At 44.9% G+C, this 18,557-nt stretch overlaps 1 long non-coding RNA gene across 1 annotated transcript in view; it reads right to left on the reverse strand.

Moving 5' to 3' along the window:
- Window positions 1-15,142, reverse strand: part of LOC110475233 (uncharacterized) — a 105,330-nt gene extending 90,188 nt beyond the window's left edge. The window contains exons 1-2 of the long non-coding RNA XR_002466230.2: window positions 15,086-15,142; window positions 14,914-14,974 (exon numbers count right to left, since the gene is read on the reverse strand). This is a non-coding gene — a long non-coding RNA (uncharacterized LOC110475233). The remainder of the gene's footprint in view (window positions 1-14,913; window positions 14,975-15,085) is intronic.
- Between the last annotated feature and the right edge of the window lie 3,415 nt (window positions 15,143-18,557).

An 18,557-nucleotide genomic window follows, 5' to 3' on the forward strand; every position in this document is an offset into this window, starting at 1 on the left:
GGAAGCAGGAATTCTCAGGCTCAGGAATATCCCATCTATGGACGATAATGTCAATTTATTCTGTAAGTCCCTGCATGGAGGTGAACTCTCCCCTCCCTGCCAGGTGCAAACTCAGCACAGGTGAGGCCGTGGCCCCTTGCCCCTGTGCTGGATCCCAGACATGGCTCAGGAGAAGAGCTGGAGGACCCTGCAGAAAATTCTCCGTAGAAGATTCTGTGTAGGAATCACATAACCCAAAAAGAATGTGATCTCACAATTTTTTTTACCAGTGGGGGAAGAATTTACTGGCATCAAGATTTGAACCCAGATGTTTTCATCAGGCACAATTTTGATTTTCTTTGCATTCAGTCATGACACTGAGTACAGCCTACAGTTGTGTTAGATTAATGCACTTACAAACAGGCAGCATTCCTTACACATTTTCATTTACTCTGCAATATGCGTTGACTTAGTTCCAGCAACACAACAATTTGCTCTGGCACCACTTCAGCCCAACGGCTCAAAAAGACTCAACTTTAGCTGAAATCACTGCACAGTAATTTCTCCTGCCTTTCCCTTCATGTCAGCCCCACTGGTGACCACATACAGAGGCATACAGATGTGCCTGCATATTCAAAGATTTCTAAACTGGTCAGGTATTTGAAACGCAATAAAAATGAATTCTTGTTCCAAAATTCAGCAGCTGGTCAGAGTTAAGTAGATCTGATATACCAGGAAAAGAGGCAGTCAGGGGGATTACCCTACAAAGCTAAACACAAACTCTCTCAGTCCTGAGAGAATAAACTTCAAATTCAATTTCCAAATGCACTCAGACTAATACATCTCCATAGAAAATCTTCTCAGGAACCCTTACTGAATAAGCATAAACCAACCAACTGAAAGTCATTTAATGACCAAACCAAGGTCATTCACAAGTATTGGGGAAAATATACACAAATACTTCATAGTTTTGCTTCAGCTAGTAAAAAGTCAGGAAAAAATCTAAATAATTAAATACGTAAATATTCCATGTTTCCTCACAGAACAGCAGAAAATTGTATAGAATTCAGCGTGCCTTTAAGAAACATACAGCCAGTGAAGCTAGCCAAGTGCAGGAAGCTGCTGCAGCTCCTGGAGAAAGTAAAGTTTACCCTCCCAAGGCTGTGCTGTAAGCACAAGGTCACAGTGGATGTTGGCTCTGCAGTGAGGCCTTCTGCTGCAGTTTTCCTGTTCTGTGAGAAACACTAAACAGGCCCCCAGAGAGGATTCAACAGAAAAATTAATTTTTATTGAGGAGCATGAAGATGAGTGGAGTTGGATGCATCACCCATTTCTGTCCCCCACTGTGTCTGTATTGTGGTGGTGTGGCAGCAGCAAGTCAATTAACAGGATAATTAACAAAACCAATGGTGCAGAGCACCCGGGCTCACCATGCCAGTGTCAGGAGTGTCCTTGGAAGGGTGAGATGGACAATAAAGCAAAAGCAATCTTCATTTTAGACAGCTGGGAACTTGTCCAGCTGAATTATCAAGCTGGACTTTGCACATGGTACGATCCCAATTTTCGATCAGCTCTGCAGGAGGATGTTCCAGAGCAGGGAACTGCTGCACCAGGATTCCCTGGAATTCTGTGGAAGATGTGCCAGCTCTGGGTGCAGCACTGGTTGTGCTGCACCTCCGTTTCTCAGAGATCCCGAGGATGTATAAACTGTTCTGGTGGCTCCCTCAAACTAGTTGCAACTAGTCTTTCATGAGAGAAAAAAAATAGGCCTTAATAAATCTAGTGTTTGTGCAGAAAATAACTTCCCTCTTATTCAAGTTGTGCCCTGGCTGATTCCAGAACTGGTCTGTGCTTGTGCTACATGCACTGAGAGCTAATAAAAACTGCCTTGGATTAGAAATAGGACTCTTTATTCAGCATTCCAAATGGAAACACTGAGATGGCTGAAGAGATCATTTTGCATTTTGATTTTATTCAGAAGCATTGTTTCCATTGCATGCATTTCTGAACTGGCAAAACCCTCCATCCCAGGGTCCTATGATGGGGTTTTCACTGCTGTTTCATCCATACCAGCAAAAGTGATCTCTTCAATGCAAATATCCCAAATATAATAGTGGAAATGGAAGTGTCACCATTTGAGGTGTGCTCAGCTGGATCATGGCCTGCTCCCCACCACGCTGGCATACCTGATGTATTCCACACCATGAGTAGAGAGTAGAGCGAGTTTTCTTGAATTTAGTCTAGAACTAGACTTTCATTTTACATAAGTGCAGATTTTTAGCACTATTTTTTTCTTTTTTTTTTAATGTTTATTGTAGCACCACCTCTGCCTGCAGACAGTGAACACCCCTACAGACAATCTCAACATTTCATGGTAAATTGTCCAATCAAAGCAGCCCAATTCTCCTCTCATTTATAGTGGTGTAAATGAGGGTGGCTTCAAAGTAGCAGCTGAAGCAATACACGTAGAAACGCAGCAGAAGGGAGTGGAAAACAATTCCTCACAATTTGTAACTGCTTGTAAACTAAGGAGTTCTCAATTGATATGGTTTAGAGTAAAAATCTTTGTCTCAACTGACAGCTCTGTCTCAAGTGACAGAAGCACTGCTTATACTTCCCCCATGGCAAAAAGCAACATGGAAATGGTGCTTCACCCCCAGGGAATTTTATCAGTCAGAATGGGTTTGTGTTCATGCAAATTAAAGCTCAGCACTGTCAAACAGCTCCGATTTTTGGCTGTACAGCGACTCCTAACTCTCACTTACACCGTGCAGTGACCCAGCTCGCCCGGCTTCAAGCAAAGTCTGGAACAAGTTTCCAACAACGGCCGCCTCCAAGCAGTTATCTCTGTTAGTCTCTTAGATAAACACTACACTGACATCTTGAAGAAAACCCCAAATGTTCACGTGCCAATAGAAGGAAATGTTCATGTGTCAATATGCCAAGCCCAAATCAGGCGGGCAGTGGGCATGCAGTAAAACCTGCAGAGTCTAAAAGCACGTGCTCCAAACTACTGACATCTCCCATCTGCTCCGAGGCAGCTGCATTTTTCCCTCTCTCAAGGCTAGCTATGCTGTAAGTCCCATTACTTGCACTTTGCATAGGCAAAAGTCCCTATTAGTACAATATTCCACAATTACCATAATGATACGTGTCGGTGTTTGAACTCCGTGAGCTCACTTCGCAGCAAACCTCAAGGCAGCCAGCTGCTCTGCACTACAAACCCTCGCCGTGTTTTCTAAAATCACTCGGGGCTCAGTCAAATCTTCCCAACACAGCACTGCTCATTATCACCCTGCTTCTTCAACATTCCCTCCCTCCCAGCCCGGCCCTGCCTATCTTCCCACGGGGCCACACCTCGGAGCCCCGGAGATGGAAAAGCAGCGCAAACATCGTCCCTGGTGTCCGAGCCCGGGCACAGTTGGCACAGCTGGCACAGCTGGCTCGGGACACCCTGCCTGACAAGGTGAATGGCTTTGAGCATTTTCTCAAAAACTGCGTCTCATTATCAGCGCCCAGAGGAGCGGCTGCTCTGGCAGCAATCCTGGCCTCACTCCTCTCCTCGGCTCCTCCAAGAACATATTCCAGGGAGCCGTGGGGTTATCCCATCACAGGAATGCTCTGCTTGGATACCTTGCTGCTGATCTGGCTTAACACAGAGCTCAGCTTTTCATTCTGCAGCATCTGCCATCAGAAGGGGCTGGGAGGTTGTAACACATTTCAGGCATGTGGTCTAATCTATAAAGGTTTCATGTATAAAATTAGTTCACAATTTTAACCACTTCAGAGCTTCAAAGCCAGGAGACTGTTTTTTTTTCCATTCAAATTAAAATAATAACTGCAGTCCTTGATAAAGCAAGTTTACCTAATAAACAAGTATTTACCTTTCAGTGTTCATTTTTCTCAGGACAAATCTCAATATGCAGAGTTTACCTCTGAGTTCTACAGCAGCAGGAGGAGGTATAAGACAGGAATTGTTCCCATCTCATTCATCATCTCATTATCAATGACATGTACATTTTTCAGTGGAGGCTGCTAAAGCAGCACACGTTAAATACTTGGGACATTTGCAGGACCTGCCCAGCTAATTTTTGCAGTTTGTTTGAGCACATAAGTATGAGAGGTTCATGTGGTGATAAGAAATGAATGTTACACTGAGTGATGAAGGAAGGAAAGAATTCTGCTCTGGGTGAGAGGAGGTGAAGCCGGGACGCAGTGACAGAACCCAGGGTGGAGAAAATAAATTGCTTCTGACTGGGTCCCTGCAGGACACAGGCACGCTGGGGCAAGCTCCTTGGCTGTTCTGCTGGACAATTCTGTGCCCACAGAGAGACTCCAGGAAATGATATCCAACCCTGATGTGAAGGTGTCTGAAGCTGCTGACAGAAGGCACATAGAGAGTGATTTCCCAATCTCTGTCTCCTTACGCTGAGGCCCCCCTACATCACTTTGTTTCTGCAGAACCTTCCCTTGGGGTGGCACAAACTGATTTTTCCTCTTTACACTGCAGTGACCCTAGGAAGGGAATGCTCCTGGACAATGCTGTTACAGGTAACTCAGTGCCAAGTGAAGTTTCATATCTGCCCCTGCAGGAGACTTTAGTGCTAATTTCCTGACCTGTTGCTCTATTCAGTATTCAATTCCAAACCACAGAGCATCCACCAAGCAGCCATCAGTGCAGACTGACACAGACACTCATTCCAAGCATGGCAGCCTCAGCTTCATGGGGGTTTTGCTAAATTTGCAAGAGAGGCATATGAAAAACAGAAATATTGGTACATGCACTTGTAAGGGCTGTCCCACTGACAGTGAGCAGCAAAAGGATAAATAATACCATGAGTATCTTTTACACATACAAATGATGAGACAATGTAGAGTTAATGAAATCTCAGACAGCTATCTCTCTTAAAACATGTTGCAAACACTTGAATTTCTTCTTTTCCCAGCTCTGCATTCTCTGAAGAATATTATAATTTATTGTCTCAAGCCATATTTGGTATTTAGTGCCTCGAGAAGCTTGTGAAAAAAGATCTGTTTGTTACATGAAAATGAAAACATGTTGTGGTTTCACCTAAATTTCTTTCCTTCTCCCTTACTTCTAAAGAGAAGAGATAATTTTAAGAAGCATGAAAAGTAAACAACTCAGATATAAAAAAAATACAAACACAAATACAAACAAAAACAACTCATAAGTTAGGAAAAAACTGGAACTTGTGCCTGGGGTAAAGCATGTAAAAAGTGATGATTTATTCAAGGGCAGAATTTTGGCATTTTCTTTAGCTTCAAGTAAATAAATAAGACAAAGAAAAGTCTTTTCATCTGATTGTTTTACAGTGCCTGGGGCTATGTACGTTGGACACTGTTTGCAACTGTTTTCATTTAGGGATGAGTGAAGTGGTTCAATTAAAACATGAGCAGTTCTGAACCTTTGCTATGAATAAATCAGAATATTTCTCGGAAGGTTCAAGGAAATCCAGCTAATAGTCATTATTAAGCTCTTTGTAGTCGTGTGTGTTGTGACACTGTCTGGATTCAAAAGTGCCACCATATAGCCCAGCCCTATTATCAGCTGACCAAAACAGATTGAATTGCTTGGGCCAGCAGCATGGAAATTTGGGGGAATGAACACAAGTAAAAGATGAAGTTTTGAGGTCCACCCATTGCAAAATTCCCACACCCACTACTGCTCCCTTTACTTCTGGGGGAAAAAGGAGCTGTGGGACCTCTAAGGAGAGGAACCTGGAGCATTAAAGCTGGAGGCTGGGTCTGACCACCCTGCGGAGGTGAGAGCTGTGACGAGGGGCACGAGAAGTGCTTGGAGGAGCCCATGGGGGAGAAGCAAAGCCGTGCCCAGCCCTGGGCTGCTGAGAGCTGAGAGCTGGTTCCCCTGGCAGGAGTTCTGCTCTGCCCCTTCCCTGCTGCCCACAAGGCTCCGGTGCTGGCATGGGGACACTGCAGAGCTGTGGCTCCTCGGCTGCTCAGGATGGCTCTCCCAGCAAAGTCTCTGTTGGGCCACCAGCAAGGGCCACCTCACTGCCAGGGACCTGCCTCAGTGAGCCCCAGCCAGGGCAATGCTCTCCTCTGCTCTCCACCAGCGCTGGCAGCTCCCCATAAAGTTCATTGTCCACTCACACTCCTCTGTAAAAACCGTCCTGCGAGCTACAATGTCAAAACTCAGAAAATTACAGCCAGGACAGCCAGAAGTGACTGCAAGCCCTCCTGGGATCCCAATTTCTGAGAGAACGGGTGCTCACCAGCTGACAGCCCAGGTGCAGCTAGGGGCAGGTTGTACCCACAGACATCCCAGCCAGGTTTGTCACAGATCACACAAACTGGCACATTTTCACTGCCAGTGGCCTCTGAGGAGATCTACTGAACAATTCAGCTTTGTTTGCTGCTGGTTTCTTCAGAAGAGTGTGGAAGCCACTGCTCCTGCCTGAAGAGAATTGTCTCAGACTACACCACACTGCATGAGAAGAATCCTGCACCACTGCAAGGGCTCTTGGTAATCGAGCTGGGCCAGGAAAGCAAAAGCATTCATGGCAGTCCTACTTAATTCACAAAACAAGGTGCAGAAGCAAATGGCATCACCTCTTGCTTGAGGGACTATTGTTCCTTTCATTATTATCCTTTTGTTATTCAAATTAGAAAAAAAGGATAACAAAAGAGCTTTTTCTTCCACTGTCCTGGCTAATCAGATGGATACTGTAGAGCATGGCCATGGTTTCAGAGGCTTCTGTTTAAACCCAGGCTTTTCCAGCTCATTGCAGCAGTTCCTTATGTGTGCCCTTAACACTAGTACAAATACTCCCAATTTCAAGAGCATGGCCCAAGTGAGGGAGGCAAGCACACACATAAATGTACATTATGCCTTAATTAGAGAATTTAGTCACTTACATGGAACAATGAGTTTTATGTATCTTTGGGTTTATCTGGCATAAAAAATGAATTTGGCACTTTACACAATAGTCAGGAAGTCACGCTTTCTCTGAGATGCATGAATCCTTTCAAAGAAGCATGTAAATACATCCAAGAATACAGGTATTTTTCTACAAAGGGGTATTGTGCATCTCTTGGATGCCAAAATAGTTATAATCGTTATACTGCTTCCTACTAAGTGGAAGAGTTAGAAGTGCACCTTTATATTCATGGAAGAGTAGCAGCAATTACCAAAATTAATTTAGAAGTGTGAATTCTTTTTCAGTCTGGACTAAAGTGTCTTTAAATTGTGTAACAGTAAAACATTCATTCTAATACTCTGAGTCCACAGAGCGTTCAGTGCTGCTCTTCACTGTGTGTCATGACAGCCCTCAGTCCATCAGCTCCTGGTTTTGCACATCAGAAGGGCCCAGCTGGAATGTTATACCACATCACCCATCTGTGTAGCTTCCATATGTGAATTCCCTTAGCCCTTATAAATTCCAGACTGCGCTCTGTTCTCCTGCCAAAGCTAGGCAGTAGCTAAACGTCCCATTTACTCTTTCTGTGCAAACAGCTGTTGAAGAGCTCCAGAGAATGAAACTGAAGGCAAGCAGGTACAGTACTGTCACAGGAAGATTGTTTCTTCCATGCAAGGCTGGGCATTAGAGAGGACATGGGACCTGACTGCAATAACTAAAACTTCGTTCAGACAATGATGGTGAATCCTGATTTGAATTTTGATCATTTCGATCCCTTCGTTTTGCAAATGTACAGGTAACAGAAGTGTATTGTCATGCAGAGATAAGGGCATTATGCATTGTTACTATGTTAGCTCACAAGAATGTTTACAATTTGGAATGTGTGGTCTGTTTCAGCTTCTGAGCACTGGACAGTAACTATTCCAGGCTCAGACCTCTTCCACTTACTATATTTAGAATTTAGCCGTCACTTTGCACTGAATCACATTTTTCTTCCCTCATGCTTCTCCTAATTATTCCCACTTCTGAACTAGAAGTTTATCACAACATTCTTCCCGAATTGCTGTCCCCGTTGTGAATCCCCACTGCAGCTCCTGGCAGCTCTGTTAAGGAATGCTGGTAAATGCACATCAGCCAGCTGACTGAGCACCCCACGAGGATCGCTGGCTCCAACGGAGGCAGCTACACTGTGAGCTCAGAAATCCACCCATCATCCATCCATCCATCCATCCATCCATCCATCCATCCATCCATCCACCCATCCATCATCCATCCATCCACCCATCCATCATCCATCCATCATCCATCCACCCATCCATCATCCATCCACCCATCCATCTATCCATCATTCATCATCCATCAATCATCCACCCATCACCCACCCATCCATCATCCATCCATCATCCATCCATCCATCCACCCATCTATCCATCCATCCATCCATCCATCATCTATCCACCCATCCATCATCCATCCACCCATCCATCCATCATCCATCCACCCATCCATCCATCATCCACCCATCACCCATCCATCCATCATCCATCCATCCATCCATCCATCCATCCATCCATCATCCATCCACCCATCCATCTATCCATCATTCATCATCCATCAATCATCCACCCATCACCCACCCATCCATCATCCATCCATTCACCCATCCATCCATCCATCCATCCATCCATCCATCCACCCATCATCCATCCATCCATCCACCCACCCATTCCCTCCTTCCCAGCAGCATTCCTTGGCCTGGAGCCAGCTGCCATTTGACGTCACGGCTCTAACCAGGAACAAAATGTGCTGGCACTGGGACAGGAGCTCTGCTATGGAAAAAAACAGCAACCAGCACAAGCTTATCAGGGTGCCTGAGAAGAGGGAGTTCAGAGAACGAGGCTGAGGGCAAATCAGCAGAAAATTCAACCAGCTATGTCACATCCAATGTTTTGCTTCTGTTTTTCTGCACAGCACCTTCTTAGCTTACTACTCCAACGCACCAATCCTATAACACAGACAGCACACAGCAAAAAGATGTCCTAAAATACTTAATACCTTCCATTCTACTCTTTGCAGATCTTGCTGAAGAGCTCCAAAAGGTCTGTTCTTCCTTGCTTTTTACTTTAAATTGTTTGAAACACAATAATCCAAAGATTTATTTTTCTGGTCTGCAATTGATTTGTATTTTAAAAATATCTGTTCTGTTTATTTGAGTTAAATATTAAACAGGTCCTTAAGTAGAGACTTTGCAGTGTTAGTACACAAAACTCAGCAGGTGGTTTAAGGACAGAAAAACAATCTTGTAAGTCTCTTCATAACCATAATAGAGGTGCTGGGTAAAGAACAAAGACCGACAAGCATTCAAACTAACTACTAAACACAGAAATAAAATAATAATAAATATAAAAAGGACTAATAAATATTTGAATAGCAACAACTGCAATGGGTATTGCTGATATGAATTTAGAATGCCTGATTGACAACCACCAGAGTTCCATCACTGATAGCCACAGCTGTAGCTTTGCAGTCATCGACTTATAGAATTTTATATGAGAAACCTCCTGAAGTGTCTGTGAATCTTAGGATAGTCTATCATGAAATTAATTTTGGAAACAAATGTATATGTCAGTAATTTAAAATGAAATTCTCAATAAAATCTTCTGAAGATGTCCATCACCTTCCTGATCGTTGGAGTTCTTGGGCTCTTCACAGAAAATGCTGCATTTCAACTCTCTGGAATTTGAGGCTGCTCAGCAAATGCCAGCAGACAACTCTCTGAATTTCAGTGCCTCTCCAAGGATTCTTCCTGCTCACTGCAGGCAGGAAGGACACTTTGGGAAATGAGCTATGCATTTCCTTCCACAGTGTGAGGGTAAACTAGACTCATGAATACCTCATGTACATTCCAGAGGCCAGTTTCAGCAATTCCTTTTGGCCCAGGTCATCAGACTCACAGCACCAGTGACTGGAGAGTCCAAATCTCTTTTCAGCTCAATCTACCCAGTCATCGGGGACATTTGAAGTGAAAAAAGTTCACAAACATTATGTTACATTGAAATCTGGAACCACTTAAGCTGAAATGAGACAAATCTGGACAATAGCATCCCCACTCCTCACAGAAAAATGCCCTGCCCAAGCCCACATATCTGTTCCAGGGAGAGTTTTTGAACTGGGCTGCCAGTGTCTAATAAACCTCTCATACCTTGCTTATCCCATTAGCCAAGTACTGCTAATCAGCAGGAGCAATATGGGCATAGTTAATAATGACAGCTGATAAAACTGGGTCCTGCTGAAATACCAGGGGACTGTAGTGTCTGTAGTGAACTGCAAGCTCCACCTACCCACATCTATACACAGATTAACAAAAGGGAGTTTTTGTCAAGTCACATTATCATTGAAAGATTATCCTGGCTTCAGAAATGACAGTTTGAGTTAAAACCCCAACCTGGAGAAAATATTACCTATCAATTTGACATTATTTTATGACTAAATTACAAGTTGTTTTAGTTTTCTAATCTCATAACACTTAAACCATAATTGTAATATTATTTTTTCCATCCCCTTTGTAAGTTGTTCTTACTGACTGCTCTTAGTTTGAGCAATAAAGAGTATTTTCAAAGTAGTCACAGATTTACTTCTTAATTTGTAATGGATGCTCTGCTAGCTTCACACCTCATTGAGCCACTTCTCTTTGACCAAAGTTTCATTTCTGAGCATTTACCACTCTTTGGTCAACATCAACTGCACTCAGCCTCATGCATTCATCCTTCTTCTATGCCTGGCTTTGCATTCATAAAAGCTGCTTCACAAGAGCAAAAAAAAAATAATTTAAAAAATTAACAATTATTCAATTCAACATTTTCCATACTTTTAAGCTCTAATGCAAAATCTAGGCTCACCTCCACTGGATTTTGCATGCCCACAGTTTGGATTTTCTCTAATCCCTAAAAAACTGCTGTATTGCAAAAACAATTGGTTGGATGCCTCTTGTGAAATCATTAATTTGACAAGTTCTATGATATTTTGAATAACTTATTTAATGGATTTCCTCTTGTTCATTATTTACTTGGGATCAATGGCTTATGTGCAGAATGTGCAAACCTAAACACAAACAAGCCCCAACTGTCTTATTGTCCCAACACACAATTTTGGTTTTGGGTGTGCATAGCCCCACCTATTCCAAGCAGGGACATGGTGCCAGAATTCCAGGCCATGAGGTGGATCACGCATCCCATGGCTCTGCTCATCTGGGCAACACATGTGGGACAAGCAGGGTATAAACCCTTCCAAAGAAGAGTACAAACCCTTCCAAAGAGGAGCACAAACCCTTCCAAAGAGGAGTACAAACCCTTCCAAAGAAGAGTACAAACCCTTCCAAAGAGGAGTACAAACCCTTCCAAAGAGGAGTACAAACCCTTCCAAAGAGGAGCACAAACCCTTCCAAAGAGGAGTACAAACCCTTCCAAAGAGGAGCACAAACCCTTCCCAAAGAGGAGCACAAACCCTTCCAAAGAGGAGTACAAACCCTTCCAAAGAAGAGTACAAACCCTTCCAAAGAGGAGTACAAACCCTTCCAAAGAGGAGTACAAACCCTTCCAAAGAAGAGTACAAACCCTTCCAAAGAGGACTGAAACCAGGATGCACAGTGAGACTGCACACAGGTTGGAAGCGATTGGATGCAGCCACTGTTTGAACCACTTGAGCCTGGTCAGGAATAAATATCTGAGAAATATCCTCAAGTATCAAAATCTGGCTGTGTTCCAAACTAAAGATCTCCCAAATCCTTTCCAAGAGGAGAACAGGAGCACAGAACCCTTGTAACACGCAGGCACATCCCAAAGAGCCAGTTCTTTAGGACACTTCTCTGAGGCATGGGAGGCACAAGGCAAAGCTGGGACTGCCAGCACTGACCACTGGACCTCTCCATCTTCCAGAATGGGAGGGTCTCACATTCTCTTCCTTTGGCTACAAATTCCATCTGAGGCTCAGATGTCTTTTGTAAAAAGCCCACAAGTGTTTTCTCTTCCAGAAACAGCATTTTTAGACAAAGGATGCTTTGCTAAAACATTCCCAAGCAGTGCTCAATCCCTGCTCTTCTAAGCTCAGCTACATATTTCTATTTCAGATAAGGAAACTAAACCTTGAACTCCAGACTATTGTGATTCACTGAAGTGTTACATGGTGGAATGAATTTCAGAGATGCTGCTTCACTGAAAATTGGCAATTTCCTGTGAAAACACCGCCCTTTCCTGCACTCCAAACTATGCTCTGGAAGCAGAAATTTTTCACTTCATAAAACAACATGTTCTAATTGAAAGCATTGAAAATGCTTTGCTGTAGCAGAAATGAAGTCCCTTGTTTCTTTTTAAAAGTTCCTTGTGTGAAAAAACCCAACAACTGAAAAGCTAAAATTTCCCTGAAACCAACTGTAAAACAGTACAGAAATTATCTTGTTGGGAACAGATCCTCTGTGGATAAAGGTGGTTTCTGTTTTTTTAAGGACCTTAGTCCTTAAAATACATATTAGTTTTGGTTGCCATGCACACCTGCTCCCTGAGAGGTCACTGTGACCCATTCATATTGATCTACATGCAGATAGGAGTGAAATGTTGATATTTTGTAAGAGTTCCATGTTTTCACTGACAACATTTTTCATATGAACCAGAATAAATTGCTTTGGTTAAATTTTCTCCTATTTTATCAGCTACAAAAGAGAGATTCATTCCTGTTGGAAGGGTTTTCTTTGTAAAGAAAAGCTTGTGATTCAATTCCATATCACAGGCACTCAGAGAGGATTCATACGTAGTGTGCCTGATGCCACAGACAGAGAAAGTAACAGATTTTTACAGACACTGAACTGGCACAACAATTCTTGGAGCTTCCTTTGGAACAGAGCAGCTCTGAAAGCCAGAGGTGACAGGTTAGCAAAGCCCTTACAGTCAATAGATAAGGTATCAACAGGCTGAAGGAGAAATTACAGGTGAAGTACAGCCATTTCCATTTCCGTTCAGCGTTAAGGGAGCTTGATGTCTGGGCTGAGAACAGCTGGTTCAGGCGGGAGGCTGGAGGCACAGAGCAGATAACTCATCTCAATCATCAGCCAGTGCACACTGAGAAGGGGTTTGGTTTGGGTTTTTTTTTAGCGCTTTAAAATATTAACAAAGACCTGAAAACTCTGCCTCTGAAGGCATTTTCCAGGCTTTGCAGAACCAGGTAACTGTCACTGAATAACGATACAGCTGTTCTCTAATTTACACTGACAATTGTTTCACCTACCTGGCAGGTCAGAGAGAGCACCAGCAGCCCTCCATCACCACAATTATGGATTGTGCAATTTCGTTTTCATTTGCGAAAACATGGATAGATGCAAGCGGATTTCAGAAGAGCCAGTGTGGGTGAAACCATTCCCTCCCCAGTCCCACCACCCTGCCCGTTCTCCAGCGCAACGCCTCCTCCTGCACACGCACAACTTCTCCCTTCTGTTTATTTTTTGTTTTAAACACTCTAAGCAGAAATTGACTTTGGCTGCTTTTCCTGAACTCTGAAGTGTTTGAGCAGATAAGATTCAGATAACCCATTAGAAGAAACGTTCCTAGGTCCCTCTTCTCCTGGCAGGGGGTCACCAAGGCCAGCCATGCATCGAGGTTGCTTTGCCCTGCAGAAGGATTTTTCTGTCTCATTTACTTTTCAAATTGGGCCAGACTTTTTTACTGTATCTCACTTGTAAAAAATGTTCCAGCTGAAAGATACTTGTTTATGTGCAGTGCTGGGGAAACACAAAGTGTAAATCTCCCTGCTGCCATCCCAAATCCGGTGCTGGTTTCCCAAGCAGTTTTATTGAGCCCCTCGGACTCAGCAAAAGGGAGTTGATCTGAGCTCCTCTTCCATTACAGAAAATAAATAAAGAGTGAGAAAACTCTCACACTCTAAAAGCTCTAAGATGTGCCTCCAGAAAGAACTGTTCTTTAGAGGACAATATGAAAATAGTCACACTTGTTTCAAGGAAATACTGATTAAAATAGATAAGATTTTATTTTCCTATTTTTTTATCTTAAAGGCTTACCTGAAATGAGAAGGCTTTTGTTCTCTTCCTAGACAAAAAGGAATTCAGGCTGTTCTTTCCACACAAGATATTTGTTGTAACTACAGTCTTACTTATGGCTGGCATGCATTTTGTCACAAAGATAATAGTAATAATAATAATAATAATAATAATAATAATAATAGTTGTTATTACTGCTGTTATTACTGCTGTAATTACTACTACTACAAATAACAACAAATTTTAGAACACCATGGATCACTGAAATTATAGAATTAGCTGGGGTGTCTCAGGATGGAGTCTTGAGTGGTAATACTGGTTTATGGTACTGATATTTATCTTCTTTTCTCCTCCTGCCCCAGCATCAACGTGTTCTGTAGTTCTGGAAATATTGTTTATGTGCCAATGTGGTTTACTGTACTAGAGACCTAGTCATGCCTAAAGCTAATCCAGAAGAAAAGTATTTTTTGTGGGGTGTGGTTTTTGGTGGTGGTGGTGGTGTTTTTGGGGGGATTGGTATTTTTTGAAGTAGCTGTGTTCCCACCTCCATTCCCAAGTGCAGCTGCATGAACACTGGGGCTGGCAGAACTGCAGGGGTGGGATGCCACAGAAACCAGCAGCGGGTGCCAAAGGAGGGGAGGCTCGGTCGCTGCTGCTGCCACACACTTTGCCTTGGATACCCACCTCAAGGGCAGTCAGAAAATCATAAATAAACTCCCTTTGCTCCAAGCTAAGGCTGCTGGCAGCAAGGAACTCGGGGCAGACTGCAAAACCCTGCAGGAATCCCAGGCAAATCTGCAGTGACACCAAGGACACTACTGTCTCAGCAGGAAACCTTTGCTGTGTCAGTAACCACATTTGAGCTAATGCTCCCTGCATTTGTAAAACCAGCAGCCACAACTTTGAATGAAATGCAGACATTGAACATCTTCAATGTGAGGGAAAAAATATTTCTGCTTGCCAGACTAGAGATGTGCAGACTGGAGCACTCACCGTTCTGCAGCCCGGGGAAGCACGGGTGGAAGTGATTCCAGACTCAGGGATGCTGCATCTGCTGCAAGGAAAAAGGATCACTTAAGGAAAAGGTTGCTGAAAACATTCTCCCATTAATCTAAAACACTACATAAAGGATAAAACAGTGACTGAAAGCCTGGGGATAAATTACCTTACAATCATAAACATACACACATCTCTCCTGACACTAGAGAGTCCATCACCCCTGAGTCCCAACTGCATTTGGAAATCTTTATTTAAAAAACTAAACAATCTGGCAAGATTTCAACATAGACCTCTCAAAGCCTAATGCTGTGAAACTAAAGCCAGCTCTGCAAGTGTAATTTTACTCTATTATCACATTAGTAATAAAAAAAGTCTTCCTAATCGTTACTACTTGACTTAAAAATCCTGTGTACGAGTGAAATCCAGGCTGTGATGGCAACGAGCAGTAAGGGCTGGAGTGCCATCCAACGGTGAGATATAGTCACTAACAGCTGATTAAAGATCTCTGCCTCCACCTGCTCCTGCCACAGCAGGGTATGAAACGCCCTGTAAAACCCACGGAGGCTCTGAAAGATCTGAACCAGCAGAAGCTGCCCAGGCACACACACACACAGAAGTTATTTTCCTTTAACAGAGGCAGTAAGCAGAGTTTTTGGTATTCTAGTCTTGTTTGCAGCACTCAAGTTCCATCCCATCCCATCCCATCCCATCCCATCCCATCCCATCCCATCCCATCCCATCCCATCCCATCCCATCCCATCCCATCCCATCCCATCCCATCCAGAACTTCTGTTTCACAAAAGCTAAAGCCTGGCAGCTGCCAGAGCAGCGAGCCCTGGGGCTGGCACACCCTGCCACTCCACAGTGCAGTTCGTGTATTTGTGTATTCCCAGCTTTCTCCATCAAGATCCTCTGAGCTGTGGAGGATGAAGAGAGGATATGAAATGTAGGATTGAGTTTGGACAAGCACCCGCCTTTTTTATGAAGTAGAAATAAGTAACACGATCCAACCCTTTCCCCTGAATTCTCATTGTCATTTTAAGAGCCAGGCTCTAGTGGACAATTTGAAAACCAAAACCTCTGAATCAGGCTACACTGGGATGAAAATACAGTGTGCCTTAAGTTGCACAGGTTGGAATTGTTTTGGGAAGGGACTGCCTTTCTCTGTGCAAAGTGCAAGAAGGGTTGTGTCCTGAGAGCACAGAACATTTTCATTTACCTAATCCTCCATTATTATATGGATCTGAGTTACCAGTAAGACTTTTAATCTCTTCTGTGTTTTATTTCCTGCAATCCTTCGCAGATTTTGCAACTTTTAGTATTTTGTAAGGTAGATCATAAATTTCATAAAGGCTCTTAGGAAATTTTTTGCTGCTCTGCATATGTGCGGAGGCACAATTTGAGGATTAAATATGTATTAAAGGGTGAACAAGTTTGTAGGGCACAGATGTCTGATCCAAGTGGCCATTTTCAGCTCATATTCTTGGCTGGAATGTATTTCAGACCTTAAGCTCTACTGGGACAGGTATCCCTGGCACATGTATCCAAAAGCGTGGAGCCAGTTGAGTCCAATTCAGCACTTGTGTAAATCCCCTCTGGCTTCAGCTGAAGTTATAAATCCAGAGATTAATTTACCCTTTATCCATTGCAAGCCAGGACTGAAAATTTAATGAAAACAGACCTTCCTGTAACAATTCCAATCCAGACATTCCTACCACCTTTCCTAGTCTATCCCAACCATCAATAAATTTTATTGTAAGATGTTTATTTTTAAAAAATCTTATAATAATTTATACTGTGTAATATTATATTATTTATACAGTATAATATATATTATTGTATAATAATTTATACTACAAAGTTATATACATTTTTATACTAATTTATACTATTTGTATATCATTTGTACGGCTTCCTACTAAGCAGGAAATAGTTCAGAAGCCACCAAAGAAACCTTACAGAAAAGCCAAACTATGCCAGGGCCAATTTTCCCTGCAATTTTAGACGGAAATACTCGGCCAGCGGAAAAGTACATCTTTACGAGGAGGAATGGGAAGAACTAGAGTAAGAACTCGCAGGAGGAGCTGTGCCCTGCCTCCGGCGCTGCTGCTGCGGGAGGAGGCGCGGGCGGCGAGCGGGGCTGGGTTCCAGCACTCCCGATGGAGCAGTGACACCCAGCGGCTCCTGCCCGCTGCGGGCTGCGCTGCTGCACCGGGCTCTGCCGGGGCTCGCTGCTGCACCGGGCTCTGCCGGGCTCCTCCGGGGCTCTGCCGGGCTCTGCGCTGCTGCACCGGGCTCTGCCGGGGCTCGCTGCTGCACCGGGCTCTGCCGGGCTCCTCCGGGGCTCTGCCGGGCTCTGCGCTGCTGCACCGGGCTCTGCACCGGGCTCTGCCGGGCATCTCCGGGGCTCTGCCGGGACTGCCCTGATGGAATGGGCTCTGCACCGGGCTCTGCCGGGCTCCTCCGGAGCTCCTCCGGGACAGCCGCGGCTGCGGGCCAGGGAAAGGGGACCCCGGCCTGAACATTACCTGAGGGACCCCGGGCATCACACACCTGAGACCCCAGCCCAAACACACCTGAGAGACCCCGGCCCTCACACACCTGTGGTGATCCTGGCCATCACACACCTGAGGGGCCCCTCAGCCCTCACACACCTGTGTAAGTTCTCAGCCCTCACAGACCTGTGTAAGTTCTCAGCCCTCACAAACCTGAGAGACCCCTCAGCCCTCACACACCTGAGGGACCCCTCAGCCCTCACACTCCTGTGTAAGTTCTCAGCCCTCACACACCTGAGAGACCCCTCAGCCCTCACACACCTGTGTAAGTTCTCAGCCCTCACACACCTGAGGGGCCCCTCAGCCCTCACACACCTGTGTAAGTTCTCAGCCCTCACACACCTGAGGGACCCCTCAGCCCTCACACTCCTGTGTAAGTTCTCAGCCCTCACACACCTGAGGTACCGCGGTTGTGACGTGGCTCGCTGAGCCTGGCATTGAGTCCCCGTCTGGCTTCTGATTGTCGCATCTCCTTGTCCTCACTCTCATCTCTGCTCACCTGCCCTGTGCAGGTGTGTCCCAGCCGAATCCTTCTGCCCGGTGTCCCCGCTGCCAGGCTGTCCCCACTGCCGGGGGACACTGCCCGGCTCCTGTCCCGCTCCTGGACACTGAGGTGACCCCAGCCCCTCACAGCTGCTGCTGCTCCCACGCTGAACGAGACCATTGTACACATTGCCCGAGGTCCCTCAGGTGTGTGCTGGCCATGAGCTTCTCGCCACCCTTCTCAACCCCTTGACCACAGCCTCTCATGATTATTCTTACGACTAAACAGCAATTATATTTACCTACTAAACAACCATCACGTCTAACAATTCTATCACTTAGCCGCACAGCTGCGCTTCTAGCAAGCACACGGCCTACACTTTCCAAGGATGTATCTCCCAGAGCCCACTAAGCTTAATTTCCCTTCCCGGGCGGGCACGGCGGGGCACGGAGGGGCACGGAGGGGCCCGGGCAGGGCACGGCGGAGCCCGGGCGGGCACGTCCGTGCCCGCCCGAGCTCCGCCGTGCCCTGCCCGGGCCCGGGTCCCACCGCCCCGGACATGGCGTCGGCGGGGCGGGTGCGCAGTTCCGGCGGCACCG

Source organism: Lonchura striata, chromosome 17, assembly GCF_046129695.1.
Source record: "Lonchura striata isolate bLonStr1 chromosome 17, bLonStr1.mat, whole genome shotgun sequence".
NCBI lineage: Eukaryota > Metazoa > Chordata > Aves > Passeriformes > Estrildidae > Lonchura > Lonchura striata.